General features: G+C 41.9%; 2 long non-coding RNA genes across 3 annotated transcripts in view; one reads left to right on the plus strand and one right to left on the minus strand.

The window, feature by feature from the left end:
- The window catches only part of LOC147024489 (uncharacterized), a 40,131-nt gene extending 29,208 nt beyond the window's left edge, over positions 1–10,923 (minus strand). The window contains exon 1 of the long non-coding RNA XR_015059060.1: positions 10,818–10,923. This is a non-coding gene — a long non-coding RNA (uncharacterized LOC147024489). The remainder of the gene's footprint in view (positions 1–10,817) is intronic.
- Positions 10,913–19,612, plus strand: LOC147024490 (uncharacterized). 2 transcript variants are annotated; one of them, XR_015059058.1, is made up of 3 exons: positions 10,913–11,142; positions 16,917–17,092; positions 17,924–19,612. It is a non-coding gene; the product is annotated as an uncharacterized LOC147024490 (long non-coding RNA). The 2 variants fall into 2 exon arrangements; XR_015059059.1 differs by lacking the exon at positions 10,913–11,142 and adding an exon at positions 11,320–11,366.
- Positions 19,613–19,877: the final 265 nt, after the last annotated feature.

Raw genomic sequence — 19,877 nt, forward strand, 5'->3', positions numbered from 1 at the left:
TTAATCACCAGCAAAAACCCATTGTTTAGCTGATGGTAATACTAAAGGGGGGAGGAAGAAAAAGAGGGGGGATGGGGAGGGAGAGAGAGTGGGGAGAGTGAAGAGATGAGAGGAAGGGAAGGCAGATGTGCGGTGGAGCGTTAATTACGATTCATATCGTCTCATCAAAATGATTCTGCATCGAATATCAGTGAAGATGAAAACAAAATAATGTCTGAAATCCATTTTATACTGGTCATACCAAAACATGGTCCAGAGACAAGCTCCCATCCAGGCATGAACACAGCCTGAAAGCATCTGGATAAAAATACCATCTTGACATGTCTGGAGACAAATTCCGCCTGGAAACAAACACTGCCCAGACATGAATGGAGACAACGACCATTCAGACATTCTCTGGACATATGCGAATGGTGAGAGAGAGAGAGGGTGAGAGAGGGTGAGAGAGGGTGAGAGAGGGTGAGAGAGGGTGAGAGAGGGTGAGAGAGGGTGAGAGAGGGTGAGAGAGGGTGAGAGAGGGTGAGAGAGGGTGAGAGAGGGTGAGAGAGGGTGAGAGAGGGTGAGAGAGGGTGAGAGAGGGTGAGAGAGGGTGAGAGAGGGTGAGAGAGTGAGAGAGTGAGAGAGAGAGAGAGAGAGAGAGGGAGAGAGAGAGAGAGAGAGAGAGAGAGAGAGAGAGAGAGAGAGAGAGAGAGAGAGATATATATATATATATATATATATATATATATATATATATATATATATATATATATATATATATATATATATATAAGTAGTGGAGTTACCAGAGAGAATATGTTATGCTTTATGAACACACACACACACACACACACACACACACACACACACACACACACACACACACACACACACACACACACACACACGCAATATTGCTTGGCCAATATCAGCAATTTTGGGAATCGGCAGGTTGGAGTCAGTGTGCTTATCAACTACATTAGGTACTGTATACAACCCAAAAATCTTGAGTTGCTTCACCAAAAAAAACAACGTTGCATTTATACAGACGTTTCAAGGAGATGTACACAAACATTAATCTTTATAAACAGCTGCGTGTGACGGGTGGAAAAAAAATCAATTTGGCTCGGTAATTTAGAAAACACGTTGTAAATACGGCAAATGGCTCGGAAATCAGGTGTTATCAAATATAGTTTGCTTTGTAACTAACAAAGAGAAACATTTAACCTTTGTAAAGCAAAGCCGATAACCAAATGCTTTCGAAACAGTCAGTCGTGAGGACAAAGGAAAACCTGATAAAACCTCCATATAATAAGATACGGGATGAAATTTTGCCACCACGGTGCCCGTTACAGGCATGGCATGTACACACACCTGCGGAGTGTCCCTCCAGATTGAAATCTACCCATATGTACCATGTCCATGTGTGCTGTATACATACTTCTACCTTATCATAACTGTCGACTGTACATCCCGATCGGGACACAGACCGTACCACTATTGAGTGTAGGGTACTCAGTAAGTGGCTTAAGCACTCAAGCAAGCACTCCAATGGAACGTCTGGCTTGGCAAGCAATTACCAATTGCCGTTGATAAAACTATGCACCCAGAAACGCCCAAGCAATGTCCAAATTGTACAAATGAACACTTGTTTTTTAGGAGATGGAAATGCTGCTGAGTTCGAATCTGGAGCTTAAATTTTGTAATTCTGTTAAGTTTAAGAGATTCTCGAGGTTATCGCATGTGTGGAAATGAAATAAAGCCATGAACGCTGGCATCTCTGGGCGTTTATAAACATTGCAATGTACCCAGCGATTTGTAGCTATGATGAACGCACATTCGATAATATGAGTGGGAAAAGTAAAAAAAAACAAAAAAAAAATTATCGTTAAGAAATCATTGCGGCCTGTTCCAAGTCAACGCATGGTTGAGCAGGCCAAAAAACATGGTGGCTTCAGACCTGTTAGGTAACCCAGGATACACCTTAAGACCCCGTAGATAGCGGTGGCAAAGGATTGCCTGAAAAAGGATATAATTAAATAAGGCCATAAATTATCTTCAAAAGGTGAGTTTTAATTAACCCAAACAACCAATTTTCACTCTTGCACTTCCTTGGAGTTTTCTTGATATGCATGTAAAGTTTCAGGCTGATAGGTTTTATGGTTTTGGAGTTATGGAGGTGACACAAACACATTGACATTTATTTGTATAGATAACTTCAAAGAACACAGCAATGATGAATGAGCAAATCTAAAAGAACTCAAAAATATTTCTCGGGAATTTCTCCGGCCTCGCAACTAATTAATTGCGTTCGTAGGCATTTCACTGCTAACCTGCTTTTCATCACCTCTAATGTTTTGTTTACTTCACATAATATGTGACTTATGTGTCCAGGCAATGTTAAATAAAGTTTGTTTAAAGTTCCTGTACTTGCACACTATTCAGCCTTGAAAACTCAGGCAAAAACACCTTCTTTTTTTTTATTAAAGACTTTACTATTTCCTTTCCTCTGCATGTAGAGAATGTAGCTTACACTTATTTTGGAGTGCATAATAGATGATGAGAACATACCGACCAAAACATGCGATTCGTCGTTTCCGCTGCATGAGTTGTAAATCAAAATGTACCTTTGTTTCCTTAAAACAGTACCTTCATTTAATGACAAGATGCATTGTTCAGTCTTCAATTGTACACCTGAGGCCTATGCGGCCTGAGAACCGACACGGAGCAAACAAAATGGCAGCGATTTGATTTAGAAGCCCCACCTAAATGGACAGACAGAGAGACAGAAGGACAAACTGGCAGAGAATATATGAGGCGCCGCGAGGAGGAGTGATGTAAGGGACACATCGGCCATTTTGGAGTTAATGCCATATAGTACTATTTTAACCGTTACCCTATCATCCGAGCCTATCATCATCATATCATTAAAAAATGTCGCTTACATCACTCCTCCTCGCGGGGCCTTATATACAGTATGTGTGATTCGTATCAGTGAAGAACCCGTCCTTACGGATGGGTTACCTCCCCCAGAATTACAATGCATTAATTCTCATGGAATGATCTCAATAAGGTCGAAGAGGTAATGATCCAAATATGGTGGAGGATGCGGAGGTGGGAGAACACTACATAATAAGTGCAACTGTATTGTTGAGATATGAAGTTTGGAATAGTGGTTGTTGGATTTTTAGGAAGGTAAACTTTGTGGGAATGAGAAGTGATATGGGTGCTTTAGATCGGGTAAAGTTAATAAGTTGGCGGGCTGCATCGGAGAGGTGGGCAACCTTCAAGGAGAAAATGTGTAGGGTACAGAGTATAGGTATATCCCAGTGAGGTGTAAAGGTAGAGGCAGAAAGAGACTATGGTGGTTGAGCAGGCAGCTATGCAGTGTAATTAAGGATGAGCATAAGGCATTTGTGAAATACAAAATAACAGGACAAAAGTTCTGACACATCACTGAAGGAGTGACCAGGGGCGAGTTAAGAAAAATGACTCGGCAGGCCAAAAGGGAATATGAAATGGACGTAGCCAAGAATATTACACAAAACAGCAAGGCATTATTTAAGTATAGAAGAGGAAAGGAAAGAGTTAAGAGAAGTCTGGACCCATTGAGGAATTGTGTATTATCCAATTTGGCCACCAGGCAGATGGAGCTTCTTATGAACTTTTGCCGCTTTCATTGGTCTTGGACCCACATTCAGATTTTATTCCGTGTGACCTTCATTTTTTTAAATTTCCCTCGATGGTGCATCGCCAGGTCTCTCATGGCCATGCCACCCTTCTCTTCCCGTCAAATGCCTGACTTCATGATGCTTTCAAGGATCCTCAGCTTATTTTTAGTGTTATACTTCTTTGACTTCCAAATTTCCTCAACTTCCATCAATGCACCCCTTGTCTTTTGTATCTGTCATAGTACATATGTGTATATATATATATATATATATATATATATATATATATATATATATATATATATATATATATATATATATATATATATATATATATCCCCCTCCTGTTATGGCAACCATGGACCCCAGAAATGTAAACTGGTCAACCCCTCTGATTGATGAATTGTTGCGCATGTTGTTGGTGTGTGTGTGACATGTATGTTCATGCTTTCTGTTTTGGCTATGTTAATTTTCAGTCCCACTTGCACTCCTGTAGCCTATTTACTTTCTCCTGCATGCTATGTAAGGACTGTGACATCAGGAAGATATCATCTGCAAAACACAGTTCATCTAGCTGTTTGAAGTGGTTCCTCCAAGGTAATCCATCCCCTCTCTGCTCATTTGTTTTCCACAACAGCCAGTACAACAGCACTAAAAACACTACAGTAATTGAGACAGCATGCAACCTCATCTGACCTCTGTAGTAACTTCAAATTCGGATGACAAACTTATTGTTGCAAATTACAATGCATTTGTATCCATTGTATGTACTGCACTATTTATCATCCATACAAATTTATCCGGTACTCCATACAGTATCTTCCACATTCCCTCTCTATTCACACTGTCGAACACCATTTTAAAGTCAATGAATGACAGGTAAAAAAAACTTGCATTCCATTGTTCTATTATTATTGTTCTTCAAGTGAAGATCTTATCCCTGCATCCCCCTGTTTCTCCTGAACCCAGTTTGTTCCTTTCTTACAGTTCTGTCAACCTTTTATATTCTGCACAACATTATCTTGCAAAGCACTTTGTTGGTAATGCACAGTCGGGTCACTCCTCTCCAGTTCCAACATTCCGATATGCCCACTTTCTTTGGTTGTTGATATGATTACGGTAGACCATCTTTGCATTTCTCAGGCATTTTTTTTTCTTGCTTCCATATCTCGTTTAGCTATGGAGGATATACAGAAAGCTGATACTTCTATCCTGCATTTGTACAGCTCTGCATTTATATTATCTGCCCCGTTGCCTTCCAGTTCTCCAGACCGTTGGTAGCATCTCATGCTTCAGACTGTTTGATTAGTCCCGTGTCAACCCGATCCCTTCCTGTCCGTTCTTCAACCTCATCCTGGCTATCACTGTTCACTCCACAAAAAAACCTTCTTGAGGCATTCTGCCCATCTTTCCATCTTCTCCCTGTCGGAGGTGAGTATATGTCCTTGTTTGTCTTTTGCTGGATTGCCTCCTCCCATTCTGCCTGTGGTTACCTCTCAGGAGATCTTATAAACTGGTGCTATGTCTCCCTTCTCAGCTTCTGCCTCTGTTTCTGTTTCTTCCACCGTGTTCTCGATGTAATTTATGGTATCCTTTCGTGCAGATTTAATCACAGCTTTGTACTTTTCTTCTTATTCTTATTTGTTCAGATGCAGAACAAGGCTGCAGCGTAGCTTCAGTGGCTGAGGGCATGGCTGTCCTCTGCTGGTTAGGGCAGGAATTTGGAATTTGGTCATGGTGCCAGCAATAGCTCACGTACTCTTCACGAAGGACACCATGGGATCTGTATTGCCCACCAACGAATGGCCCACCAGACAGCTTAGAGGCAAGCGTGCGTACCTCTTGGCCATCCCGTGAGCCCGAGCTTTGTCTTGATTAACACATTTCTGTGTTTTGCAGCGTTATAGTTTGTGTTTCAGCTTCTTCCAAAGCTCAATTCGATTCCATGTTTGGGTGTAAATCTATGGTTTATTTTTGGTCTTCCTTACTCAAATCACTTTCTCTGCAGCTCCTCAGTACACATCATTAATCAATTTACAAGCTTCATCTATCACTTCAAAGTCAATGCCATTCCATTCTTTTAATGCTGTAAATCTGTTCAGTACTTCTACGTTGTATTTCTCCAACTACCTCTATCCTCCATCTCTGAGCTTATCCACATCAAACCTCTTCCACATTTGGGTAGGTGCCCCTGCTTTCTTCAATTTCAGTTTCAGATGTGTGATCAGTAGTTGAGTCACAAAAGATGTCTGCTCCTCTTTTAACTCATATCTGCCAAAGATCTTCTCCACATCCCTCTTATCATTAAATTATCAATCTGATTGTTGATCCTCTCTTCTATAGATATCTAAGTTATTACCCCATGTGCATGAAGACAAAAAAGGGGGGGGGGGGTGAAACAATTGCTTCACTTTGTCTGTCTGTCTGTCTGTCCACAAGTGTCAGTTTATGATCGAGGAACAACTAAAGTTCAATTGAATGTTATATTTTGAACACCAATCGGAAAACAAACCTGCAGTTTAACAGTACTCTGGCTTTGAATTCGGCCCGACCTCACATGCGCAGAGAGAAGTGAGATAATACGTTTTACCCTGTCTGCTAAATTTGTCTGGCAGTCAACCAAAATTTTCAATCATTCCAAACAGGAAATTTACTGTTTTTAAGGACGTCATAAAGGACACAAACAACAGGTATGAAGAACTAATGAAACGTGTTAAATTAGTTGGTATACAAGATGTTCACTGCATCAACGACCGGAAATTCTGAAATTTACTTGGATAAAATATTACGGCATTTTACATCATCTCGACCAATCAAATTTGCTGCTCGCAGACCCCACCCGTGTCCCTTTTTTATTCATGACTTTTTGGGGTAAGGTGTTCTATGCACTTTCTAGTTTTGTGTCTGTTCTTCTGTGGAAATAGACTTCCTCCAATGCACAACCCGATTGTTTCACAGAACTCTGCTGACCTTTCACCATTTTCTCTCCTCACTCCAACTCCATGTTTCTCCATGGTGCGTTCGTGTGCTAAGTTATCCTCTCCCACTTTTGCATTGACATCTCACATTATACAAAGCACATCGTGACGAGGTATTTCATCCACCACTTTCTCCAATCTCTGATAGAAACTGCCCTTAACCTCATCGATGGCCTTATTTGTTGGTGCATAACACCGGATGATGGTCAGTTTTGCAGATGTTAAGTAGAAGTGTGCCGAAATAATTATTTAATTAATTGTCTGCCATTCTATCATTTACTTCTGGATTAAGCCTGGTGTTAGCTTCGCGGTTATGCTGGCTGGCTTTGGATCTTAGGGTCCTGAGTTTGAACCCCCGTCTGCTATTGAATTAACATCAGGTGAAGTTGACTCAGCCTGTCATCCTTCCGATGTCAGCTAAATGAGTACCAGTGTAATGGTAATAGGGGCATTGCATCAGTGGCATAGCCACGCCCTCAATCATCACCGCAACCAGCAGCCACAGGCTGAAGAAGAAGACGAAAAAGACTTCTGGGCTCCTCTTTTGAATATCAATGCCAGTCCATCTCAAAGAACACCATCTCCTCTTCATGGATGTAAGACTGTTTATCTGTCTCTCACTTGCATCTGGCCATAGCCCTCCCGTTGAACTCAATTTTATTTTTTTGTATACCTTGTCGAGGCTCGTATGAGAACTAACACACAACACACAGCAAGGGGGGCATGAGACAAGAGGGGTGGGAGTGGGAAGGACAAAACAGTGGGGAACAGATCTGTTCTTAGGAGATTCTTAGGAGATTCTTAGGAGTCCCAGAAAAAGGACACGCGAAGCACTTCTGGAGCTGTTGAAGCAACGCTGCTGGAGGATGCAGCACGAAGAACCTGTGCCATAAGGTAGAGGCCACCAGTGTGTTGATGGCCAAGACCCTTCCACGATATGACAGTTGTGTGATCAGACCTTTCCATTTTTGCAGTTTACCCTCAACAAACTCAAGCAGACCAGCCCAATTTTTTGCTACTGTGGTATTATTACTTAAGAACACTCCAAGGTATTTCACACCATCATTGGCCCATGACAGTGGAGCAGAAAGTCTCGGCGCCAAGTATCACAACAGACCGAGCCAAAGGGCGCTCGTTTTGTTCTAATTTACTTTGGCTGAAGAAGCCTTTTCAAATAAGGACAAACAATAACGAACGATGTTAACGTCATTGATATCTTGTACGAATATACATACGTCATCGGCGTAAGCCAGTACCTTGATGGGCCGTTCAAGCTGGGACAAACTAACCCGTTAATCTACAGTGCAAAAAAACCAGTAGGGGTTCGATGGAGAGAGCATAAAGCAACCCGGAAAGAGGGAAACCTTGTCTAATTCCCTTGTTCATAGACAAAGGTGCAACAAGTTCATTGTTTATCTTAAGCACACTATAAATATTATTGTATAGTATTTTAATATAAGAGATGAAGGTTGAACCAAGTCCAAACCGCTCAAGTAGTTCGAAAAGGTACCGATGGTCAACACAGTCAAAGGCTTTCTCCTGATCAAGGAGAAGAAGTCCTAAATCTTTAGGGTTTTCCTTACACAGTTAAATGATGTCTCTCACAAGGGAGATGTTGTCATAAATGGAACGTTTTGAGATACAGTAACATTGGTCTTCTTCCAACAACAAGGATAAATGAGTAAGTCGCGATGCCAGGGTTTTTGAAAATATCTTATAGTCCGTACATAACAGGGAGATAAGACGCCAATTTTCAATACTCAGCATGTCTCTCTTTTTTGGGATGAGGGTAAGAAGAGCTCGTCGGCAACTCTGAGGTTGCTCTCCAAGCTGGCAGCTTGCGTTCAAGGTGTTGAGTTCTGGACCCAATAAGTGCTAAAACTTGTTGTAAAATTCTGTTGCAAGTTCATCCAATCCAGGTGCTTTCCCAATGGCAAGGCTGTGCAGGGCAGTGCCAAGTTCATCCAAAGTGATGGGTCTCTCCAGTTGGGAACCCCCATCTGCACACAACACTGGCAGGCCTACGGAGATCGAGGCGACACTGACAGGATTTATTTGCTCCATTGAATATATTTTTGAAAAGTATTCCTTCACGAAAAGTTTGATTTCTGATTGTGTGAAGGTAATGGATGAATCTGCGAATCGCAGCTGAGAAAGCTGCTTACTGGGAAGACGTTTCTCTAAGGAAAAGAAGTACTTGGTTGGTACATCTGCCTCATTCAGGTGTCGCACCCTCATCCGAACTAAGGCACCACGTGCATTCCTCTCGGTTATTTCCTTTAATAAGGACTGTTTCTCAGTTAAGGTTTTTTGTATGTTACTATTATTTTGTCCGATGACCCGTTGGAGTTGTAAAATCTCGAACTGTAATATTTTCTTTACTTCATGGTCAGCCCTTGTTGAGAAAAAAAAACGATACCGTTGACAGAACCCTTTAATTTGGGTTTTTACTAAATCCCACCATATCAACGGGTTAACGGAACAGCTTAACTTCTGTTCGAGGAGAGCCGTCCAGAAGGATTCAAAGGCCTGAATGAAGTTGAGGTTTTCTAGTAAACTGTTATTGGATTTCCAATGAGAGCTCCCTGGGCATGGTTTAGAGAGTTGAATAAAGACTCGAGCTCGGGAATGGTCAGAGAAACCAGAAGGCACAATATCGGATTTATAAACTCCATGTAATAAATGAGAATTTACATAGATGTGATCAAGCCTCACAAGTGAGATGTGGTTGTTTAAACAACGACACCATGTGCAAGACCGATCAGAAGGGTGCTGCACGCACCAAATATCATGAAGATTATATTTCGCAATGATGTTTGCAAAAAGTTTTGCGGTGCATGGTTGGGTTTCCGGCCCGTTCCGGTCAAATGAAGCATTAACAGTACAGTTAAAATCACCACCAATAATTAGACAAGTCTGCAAATCCAGTGTTTGCAGGAATTTTCTCAGTTCGGCAAAAAAGGAGATCCGCTCGTCATTTTTGCTTGGAGCGTACACATTGAGAATTGTGAACTTGACCTGATCGATAGAGAAGGTCACGGAGGCAAGGTGTCCATCAATAATACTCATAAATTTAAGGCAGGACGGATGGAAATGTTTCCCTAAGACAAACATGATGCCTGCCTTCGACGAGGAGTTGTTACTGAAGAAACATTCCTTGTCCATAAATAGTCGCCACTGAGCCTGAATAGATCGGACAGCATGGGTCTCTTGAAACAAAGCTGTGTCGAGACCGTTGACCTCTACCAAATGTTTAATTTGGATCTTGCAGAGCAGACTCCCACCACCATTAACATTTATTGTTCCAATCTTGAAACTGGCCATGAGGAAAATAAGTTTCTAAGAATAAGATCAGAAGCAGGATAATTCATTAGAATCCCTTTTCGCCTTGACAATCAGTTTTTTTTCGCGGTGACAGTGTGTCTGGTGGAAACCGAATAAGTCAGGGTTGCGTACGATAGCCTGAGCACACTCAAGGAAGGACGGTAGATCTGGAAAGTATTCCGTCAGGTTTATATTGCGTTTCCTATATGTATTTTGTAAGAAGAGTCTTATTTGTTCGGGGGGGGGGGGGTGGGACCTTGACTGGTCAGCTTCTCCACCGTTTCCAGCTGACTGTTCCTGTTTGCTTCCTCCAGGTCAGATTCGTCAGAGTCGGTTTGAGTTTCCGAGTCACACAAGCTTGTACTGTCCTGCATATCGATACTGTCGTCAGTATTGATACACGGATCTGTTTTGGTTACCACGTCTATGTGCTCTTCCAATGTGGGAACATCTCCTGGTGAAGTAACGGAAATATTCGGGGGAGTTGATGAAACAGAAACACTATCAGCGGATGTAGCGATATCGCTTCCCTCGACAGTCACGGTGTTATCGACCTCCAACGGCGTGGAGGTATACAGTACTTTGGGGGTCTCTCGTAAAACATCCATTTTAACATTTCCTGCGTTTCCAGCTTCACCACGTGATGGACTGGGAGCAGTGACAGGGTTAACATTTGTTTCACTATTTCCCGCTGACAAGGATTTAGGGTTAACATTTACCAAAGTGACAGCAGGTTCATCACTAGTGGTCTGTATATCACAGTCAATGGACTTTTCAATAGGAGAGTTTTTAACGAATGAAACAGTTTCCTTCACTGCAATAACAGGTAAAGTGGTCTCTGTAAGGGAAACGTCTCTGTCCTTACCGGCAAGTAGGCTGAACTTGTTGGTCGTAGGTACCGGGGTCCGGGTCCATTCCGGGTCCATTCCGGGTAAGCCTTGTAGAGTGACGTCAGTCACAACTGCAGGAACATTACCGACAGATTCCTCGTTTGTAAATGCTCCTTTCTTCTGGGTTAAACGACCATAAGGTAAAGTCTTTCTCTTCCTCGATGAAACGACAGTGAAACCATCACAAACATTCGTTTCGCTGTTTGGACTATCGGACTGAGAAGACTGGGCCTTATTACCGGACACGGGATTCGCTTCCTTCACGGTCGAGGAAGAAGAAGACGTATTATTGTTAACAAGGTTTGTTTCATCGTTTGACGAGGTCGCCTTTGGGTGTCCGAAATTACCACATTCGAAACATTTCAGGGTGTTAGTGGTTACGTATACTTGGCAATCATGATTATCAATTTTGAGTTTTAAAACCATGTTCAAGGTTCTTTCAGCGTTAGAGGGAGGAAGCACCACATAAGCTTGTCTCCGAAAATACATCACATGCTTCGTCCGATCGTCCTGGCTACGTAAAGGTAACATAGTGATCTGAGAAACCACATCACCATAACGAGATAATTCGGAGATCAGCGTCTGATTCTTCAGGAAAGAAGGAGCGTTCGAGATCATGACCTTCACGGCTGGTGTGTCCAGAGGGGAGAAGAGCACGAAATGTCCGTCATATTGATAGTCCAGTCGATACGATTTCGTGAACCAGTTCTGTCTCAGACACGAAGATTACCACACGTTTGTTCATTCGTGAGGCTGCACGAACTTTGTCAGTACCGACTATGTTTCCCGTAGCGATAACGAGATCCTCGACGCTGACGTCGTCGGGCGGGACACAGACGACGCCATGTTTTCTTGTTAATGCTTCAAATACCACATAACGGGAATACGAAGTCATGTTTAGAAGGGGGAGGATGGGTGATTGCTTTCGTGCAGTAATTAAATACGAGCTGAGACAGGTTTCCAAAGGAAATAAACACAACTACAGTGAGAAAAAAAACGATCAGTTGAAGGCCCGGGATAGGCCGCCAACTAAAAACTATCCACAAGAAGCTGTGGGCTCTTTCTCTCTCTATCTCGGGGAAAAGGTATGCGAGGAGAGAACAGGGGGATGGGGAGGGGAAGAGATGAACCGAAGGCCAAACCGTGAAATAACAAGGACAGATGGGCGTGGTGAGGTGACGACGGCGCGAGGGAAGGCCGGAGCACGAGGTCTAACGAAGAGGGGGGGAGGGGGGGTGGCAGCACAAATAACAATGCGTAGAAGAAAACAAAGGAAGGGAGGTGAAAAACGATGCGAAAGGGGATATAAAGGCGAAAAAACAGGGCAGATCACAGCTCACCAAGGCCACACAGCCGCCATGACACTCCACTCGACTCACTAACAGCCAGAAGGGGGTGTGTGTGTGTGAGAGGGAGAGGGAGAGGGAGAGGGAGAGGGAGAGGGAGAGGGAGAGGGAGAGGGACAGGGACAGGGACAGGGACAGAGACAGGGACAGGGACAGAGACAGAGACAGAGACAGAGACAGAGACAGAGACAGAGACAGAGACAGAGACAGAGACAGACAGAGAGACATGGACATGGACATGGACATGGACATGGACATGGACATGGACATGGACATGGACATGTGGTAGCAGGAGGTGTTTCGATCAAAAGGGTATAAGAAAGATTATTAGTTTTTTGATGTATTTTAGAAGAACAGGTAAGATTCTGGAATGGAAGGTTGTAGGAAGAAATTGTGAAGATAATGGCGAGAGAGGGTCAGCTCAGTGGAATAAAGGTGTGCCGGTAGGAGGATGAAGAAGAAGAAGAAGAGGAGGATGAATAATAATAATAAGAAGAAGAAGAATCGAGACTTGTGAGTGTGCAAGGAGAAAGCTAGTTTTTTTTTGTTTTGTTTTTTGATTTAAGACAAGAAATAAAGTGTTCAGTTGGGAGGGATGGGGGGTGTTGAGAAAGTGGGGAAGATAGAAATTGAAGATAGAAATTGGGGAGAAAATACAAATAAACATGATCGTACACTGAGGGGAACGATGGGTAGGCCTCAAGCACTCGGTAAGACAAGGTCGACGAAAACTCACAAAATAGCACGATTTTTGAAACAAAACCGAACTAGGAACACAAAGTAACATGCAGGTGAGAAAATAAACAGTTAAAATGGGACAGATAACGACCGGAAACTTAACTTTGAGATCGTCAGCAGAGAGCCCTGAAGGAGACCTGCCAACGCTCCAAACACAGTCTGCGTCATCTTCCTGATATAATTTGCTCCCATTATATCCAAATCATAATCTTGTATCTCATGTACAGCTTGAGCAATTAACCTTGTTTCTCTTTAGGGTTCTTATGCACATGTGCGGTTGAGACAAATTCTGAGCCAAGGTACTGTAAAACGACAGACTTATCTTCCTATTCATTTTCTGGTTCGTGTTCAAAATATAACATTCAATTTAAATAAGCTGCTCGTCGATCATAAACTGACAATCATAAACTGATAAGACAGACATGAACTAATTTGTTAACCCCGCTTTTCGCTTTGTGTGTGTGGAGTAAAAATTTTAATTTCATTGAAGGAAGAAGAAGAAGAATAGGTACCACCAACTTTGACCACTTCTGGAGCCTGGTGTTGGCTTAGTGGTTCGGGTAGTGGCTTGGGATCCTAGGCTCCTGAGTTCAAGCCCTATTGGTCACTGAATTAATACACCAGGGGGTTAATTCAGCCTGTCATCCTTCTGAGGTTGGCAAAATGAGTACCAGGGTGCCCTGGTAGAGGGGCACTGCATCAGCAACACAGTTGTGCTTCCAATAACTGATTGCTCCCCCAGCAGCTAAGCTGCCATATTCAAGAAGAAAAAGAAGAAGCCCACTTCCAGAAGAGGTTCATTTTTATTTAAATATGTCTGTGTCAGTTAAAAGCTGGATGTTGTGGTATTTGTGAATAAGAATTGTGAATGCCTATACATGAACGAGTAGAATTGACGGTTGTACGTTATAAGTTGCAGCATGTGTCATATTTATAACCTGCTTGATGTAATGAGCTAATTTAGACTATAGGTGGAAGTATTGTACTGTAAACACCCTGGTGAGATTCGTGAAGGTGCTGGAACATTCTCAGATAAAACTTCCACTGTGGATGAGAAAATTGCATTTGCTGGAAGGCACAGGATTGTTCTGTGATACTATATAAACCCACGAGAGGGAGGTGTAGATATACGGGTGACATGTGACAATATATGTGTATTGATCATCCCTGTGCTCGATTTAACTCTGATAAGTGAATGAGATGTTAATGTCCAGAGCTGTTGTTAATGCGTGGAGCTGATTATAATCAGGTTGATCATAACTCATGAAGATTGTGTATCAGGAATTAATTCCTTTGAGCTCTTCAATTATCCTGGATGGGCCAGCATACGAGAGAGAACAACGCAACGACACTCAATCGTTCAACAACCGTGGTGGATGAGGTCAACATGCTTGAGTTGAGCCGGCAGGACAGAGACACTGGGCAGAAGCAACTCAATGCAGGAATTCTTGGACATTGCATTGTATGTAATGGTGAACTTCCTCATTTGACCTTGTATGTGTTTATTTGAAATACAAGATTCAAAAATGTTACTCTGTTGACGTGGTCGTTGTAACGTCACTCAGAAGTCACAGACCCCAACTGACAAAGATCCACTTGATTGGTAGCCGACCGGTATGATCGTTCATACGTGTGAAGAGCAAGCCTTGGATTGCAGTCATTAGAGAATGGGCTGGGTTCAGCACCACAAACAACATACATACACTAAGGGAAAGGAAACCGCGAGGTGCGTATACCACCGACAGTCTGGTAATTGTTTTATTTATTTACTAGCAAATGCAACCCGTCGCTTCACTGACGTGAGGGGGGGGTATTAAGGAGGGGGGCTGAGAGAGGAGGGAGGGGAGGGAGAGAGAGGAGAGAGGGAGGGGAGAGAGAAGAGGCAGGAGGGAGAGGAAGCTAGGAAGGGTGGAAGAGCGAAGAAACGGGGGTGGGGGGGGGAGATCTATGCCTCACCAAATGTTGCCACACTGTGGGAGGTAGGAATGTGAGGATGGGGTGTGTGTGTGAGGGAGAGAGAGTAAGAGAGAGGGGAGTATGAGAAAAAAATAGAAGAGAGAAAGGGGAGGGTGGAGGTGGGGTTGGTAAAGAGAATGATATGTTATGCTTAATGACCGAACACACACACAAAAATAAACTCATGTCAGAACACAACGACATAACAGAGTTTATAAAGTAATCCGCTGGCACATCCTCAAAAACTTTGATGTCACAGTACCAGAAAATTTGTGGGAACATTAACCAAAAGTAAACACTCAAAACATGGAAGTACCTACCGCTCACGTACGAACTAATGATCCCATCGAGCGTGAACATCGAAAACAAAGTGTTGCGACCACATATCATACTTAGGTACAAAAAAGAGAAGAAGGCATTGCTGATTGAGGTGTTAATACCAGTGATTTTGGACTAAACGATGCAGAAATAAAGAAAATGACCAAACACCAAGACCTCACAAATGAAGTGAGAAGATCCTGGAAGCTGAATAAAGCCAAAGTTGTACCAGTGATAGATGGACGTACAGGAATGATGACAAAGAACCTCAGAGATATTAAACATAGGGACAGTACCCCTGGGTGCTCATCTGGTAGTGGCTGAATAAGATAACCAGGCAACCACTGGTAGGCATTGATGACCCACAAAATATATCATGCAGAAGAAAGTAATTACCTTTGGATTGTTTTTTTAATGCCATGAACAAACCTTGGTACATCACGGGTGATAAAAATTGTGGTCAAGTTTCATCGAAATTGTGTGTGTGGTTTCAGAAAAGAACGCAAATACATATTTTGGGGGGCACCCCCTCCCCCTCCCCCCCGAAGAACCCCTTCGACCCCAATTTTTTTAAATGTCGTGAACAAACCTTAGTACATCATGGGTGGTGAAGATGATGGTCAAGTTTCATCGGAATTGTATGTATAGTTTTGGAGAAGAAAGCAAATACATATTTTGGGGGGAAAACCCCTCTTAAAGGCAGATTTTTCTCATGTCATGAACAAACTTTGGTACGTCATGGGTGATAAAGGTTGTCGTGAAGTCTCATCGGAATTGTGTGCATCGTTTAAGAAGGAAGCAAATACCTCTTTGGAGAAGTAACCCATTTCCCCCTCCCAACCCCCACCCCAGAAACTCCCTCTGCAGACCCCTTGTTTTTTTTAATGCCCTCTGCATAAACTCCCTCTGCAGACCCCTTGTTTTTTTAAATTAACGGGTGATGAAGGTTGTAGTCAAATTTCATTGAAATCGTATGTGTAGTTTCTGAGAAGAAGTTGCAAGTATTTGTGGACGGACGGACGGACGACACACCATCCCATAAGCTCCCCAGAACTACTTTACAGGTGAGCTAAAAACCATCCCTGGGAATATTATTACAAAAGAACTACAGTTGTAAACTGTCCGGGGTTCAGTGACGATCCTGAAGACACACACACACACAAATTTACTTTTGATCAGAAACTCAACTGAAACAGCCACATATATTCTGTGGCTATTAGAGTGGGTCTGTGAGTGGGTTCTTCTGTGGTGAGTGGTCTTGGGGACATCCACCTCAAACTCTTCCCAGTGGTGGAAGGAGATCTCTTTCATATACTTTTAGAATATTGATTGGTACCATCCCCAAAGACGACAACATCCACCCCCTTCACCACCAGTGTGCATGCAGCCAAAAGCATACTATTTACAGGATACATTGCAATAACTTGCCAAGTTTTCTTTGGGAGCACCTCCTAAACCTGCAACCTTCACCAATGAGAATGACAAAGGCACAGGTTAATGGGAACGCCATCACCTCCAGTTTCCCGTCCAAAACTGGAGGAAAACATCATAATCCCATGATGAAAAGATAAAAGAAAATATTAATATTTTTTGTTGTTTGGGGGAAGTTATCCTTACCTACTCTTCCTCCTTCTCTTATCCAATCCTCCTCCCCCCCCCTCTTTCTCCTTCCCCACTCACTGCTAACACTCAAATATTTCACCCCTGCACATCCAGTTCACACGTCGGGAGTTGGATGATGTGAAGGGCACGGAACGAGATATCCTGAACGAAAGGCCCAGCAAGGAAGAGGTGATGGCAGTGGCCCAATCTGAGGGTGTACGAAAGGTGTCTGACGCTGCCGTCATCCACACCACTCTTGGAGACATCCACCTCAAACTATTCCAAGTGGAGTAAGGAGATCTCTTTAATTTACTTGCAGAATGTTAGCCAGTGAAAAATTGATGTCCACACTTGTATATATTTTTTTATAAACTGTTTGAATTCTTTTTGATCAGTTTTAGTCACTTGTTTAGCATAATTCGTCACGCTCTTTTGTTTAAAGATCTCCGTATTTACACGTGGATGAATTGACAGCTTGTGTGGAATTTGCAAATTCTTAAAAACAAGTTCTGTTTTGTGTTAAGAACAAATGTTATCGCTGATTCCTGTATTATGATGATGAGGCATCTGATGTGGAAAGACTTTATTGGGTGATGGTATTTTGCTGGCGAAGTAAGCAGTTTACATCTTTTTCACTATCTTGCTGATGACACCCAGAAGCAGAAGCGTCCAAGGTGCACATGTCAAATGCTGAACTTGAACACTGCTTCTTCGTGGTCATTGTTTTTTTTTAAATTTTACCTCTATTATTATTTTGCTTTCAGCTGGGTGTGGTTGGGATCTTTCACAATTCAAAAATGAAAAAGAATATATATTTTATATATACCTACACACACACACACACACACACATTTATTTCTGTAGATGTACACGTACGTGTACTTGAATATAACTGTCATTAATAAAAAAAAAGTAATATCATAGGAAAAAAGCAATAAATATTCGGTGAAGTGGCAATGCATCCCCCCTCCCCCTCCCCACCACTTATTCCTTTAATTCTTATGAGAAAAATTGTTTTGTTTTACGTCTTTTCGATATTCGTTGCACTTTTCGTAAACGCATGCCTGACATAAACCGGAGACTAACAGTATACTGGTGATGTGAGCATTTTTTTCCTCCAGGGTATGAAGGTTCAATTACATTTTTTTGAGATACTGCTGCATGGCAATATTCCAGTTCACAAGGACAAGGTTTCACAGGCTGTTCTTCACCAGTGTGGATTTGGACAGTTGAATCAACCACCCTACAGCCCAGACTCTTCACCAAATGATTTATTATTTGTTCTGACGTCTGAAGTCTGAGCTGCTCCTCTGTTTCACGGTTTCAATACGATGATTCCTTGAAGGCCACTTTTGATGACTGGTTAAATGAGTAGTAAGAGGAAATCTATTAATATCAGGCCATTTCTCGCTTAAAGACAAATGGGATAAATGTGATGAGATGAATGATGATTACATTGATAAATCAAGTTTAAAAATTCTAATTCTCGTGTGTGTGTGTGTGTGTGTGTGTGTGTGTGTGTGTGTGTGTGTGTGTGTGTGTGTGTGTGTGTGTGTGTGTGTGTGTGTGTGTGTGTGTGTGTGTGTGTGTGTGTGTGTGTATACATACCAGAGTTACAAAACGAATAACCTGAATGTTGGGATTGTGAACAGATTATAATTATCCTTGCTGGTCCTTTTTATTTTTTGCTTTTCTTTTTCTTCTTTTATTTTTACTTATGTTCTATCTTAGTCTTTCCATTTCAACTTTTATGTCTACCATTGCATGGACACCCTTGCATTCATAATGCTCTCTGGCTTTAAGGGCTTCTTTTTGAAAGCATCATGCAATACTGGAGCACTGCTGTTCCTTCTCGGGAATAGTTGTTATGTTAATACCTGTGGAGATTGAAGAACTCTTGTCAAACTTTGTAATACGTCACAATGCTATGGGTTCTGCAAATGGGACATTGCTCAAAATGGTTTCACACACGATGCAAACCTGGGGCAAATCCTTGTATTTCAAGTTGATTTTGTTGTCGACTGAGGCCTGAAACAGCAAGTGAAGCTTGTGTGACGATGCATTTTGGCCTTAGCATCAAGGAGCATCTTTTTTGATTTTACACGAATTACTTATGAGTTTGCAGGAGCTTTAGTATTCAGGCTAAAGAGCAGGTCTACCTGTCACAATATTTTGATTAAAAAAAAATTTGTTCTCTAGAAATTGGGAGTTTCTCATGATTGACAAACAGCGGTTGTAATTTGTCCTATCGTCTAACTAAACCTGATTTTAGAGCCGAGTGCATGCGTTTAACTATGCAAACAATGTTGGAATTTTTTTTCTCAACTTAAAAAATAATTATTTGGTGTTTGCATTGAGAAACACAAGAACAACATTCAGCAAACACAACACCATCAAAAGAGGGGGCATGCAGGCTTGCTTGTTAATTGTGAATTTGCAGTCATTTTTAATATTGTGCTTTTTAATTTAAGAATTATGAGTCTTGCATTCAAAATCGAATTAATGATTAGGCTTTGTACAAGTACTCTATTATACTTTTTTGCCAAAACTTCCCCAAATATACATGTCATGTTTTGTCATATAAAATACACAGGGACTGTAAGAAACAAGCAAGCGAGAGAAAGTGAAACCCAACAGATAATGGTTGTTTGTAGTTAACTTTCTGAACATTGACATGACTGTGCAGGAAGGGAAATGAAGATAAATCTGGAGCAACAAAATACACACACACACACACACACACACACACACACACACACACACACACACACACACACACACACACACACACACACACACACACACACACACACACACACACCATCCGAATTGATGAAATGCCAAACTAAAATTATTTCAATAAATATCAGAGTATATAAGAATTGATTTTATTTGGAAAAACCTTGTTTTTTATTAAAATATATCAGCTACTGTGTTCTTTCCATTGTGTGGCTTTCAATTGCACTGTATGTACAAGTATATCATTGAATGACACTTTATTTGATTGCTCCAACATGTACAACTCAGTCAGGCCTCAAAAAGTACAGTTATGTTTCGATGAGCAGTGAGCACACT

Source organism: Eptatretus burgeri, chromosome 6 (genome assembly GCF_056783735.1).
Source record: "Eptatretus burgeri isolate ZD-2024b chromosome 6, Ebu_testis_v1, whole genome shotgun sequence".
In the NCBI taxonomy this organism is placed as follows: Eukaryota; Metazoa; Chordata; class Myxini; order Myxiniformes; family Myxinidae; genus Eptatretus; species Eptatretus burgeri.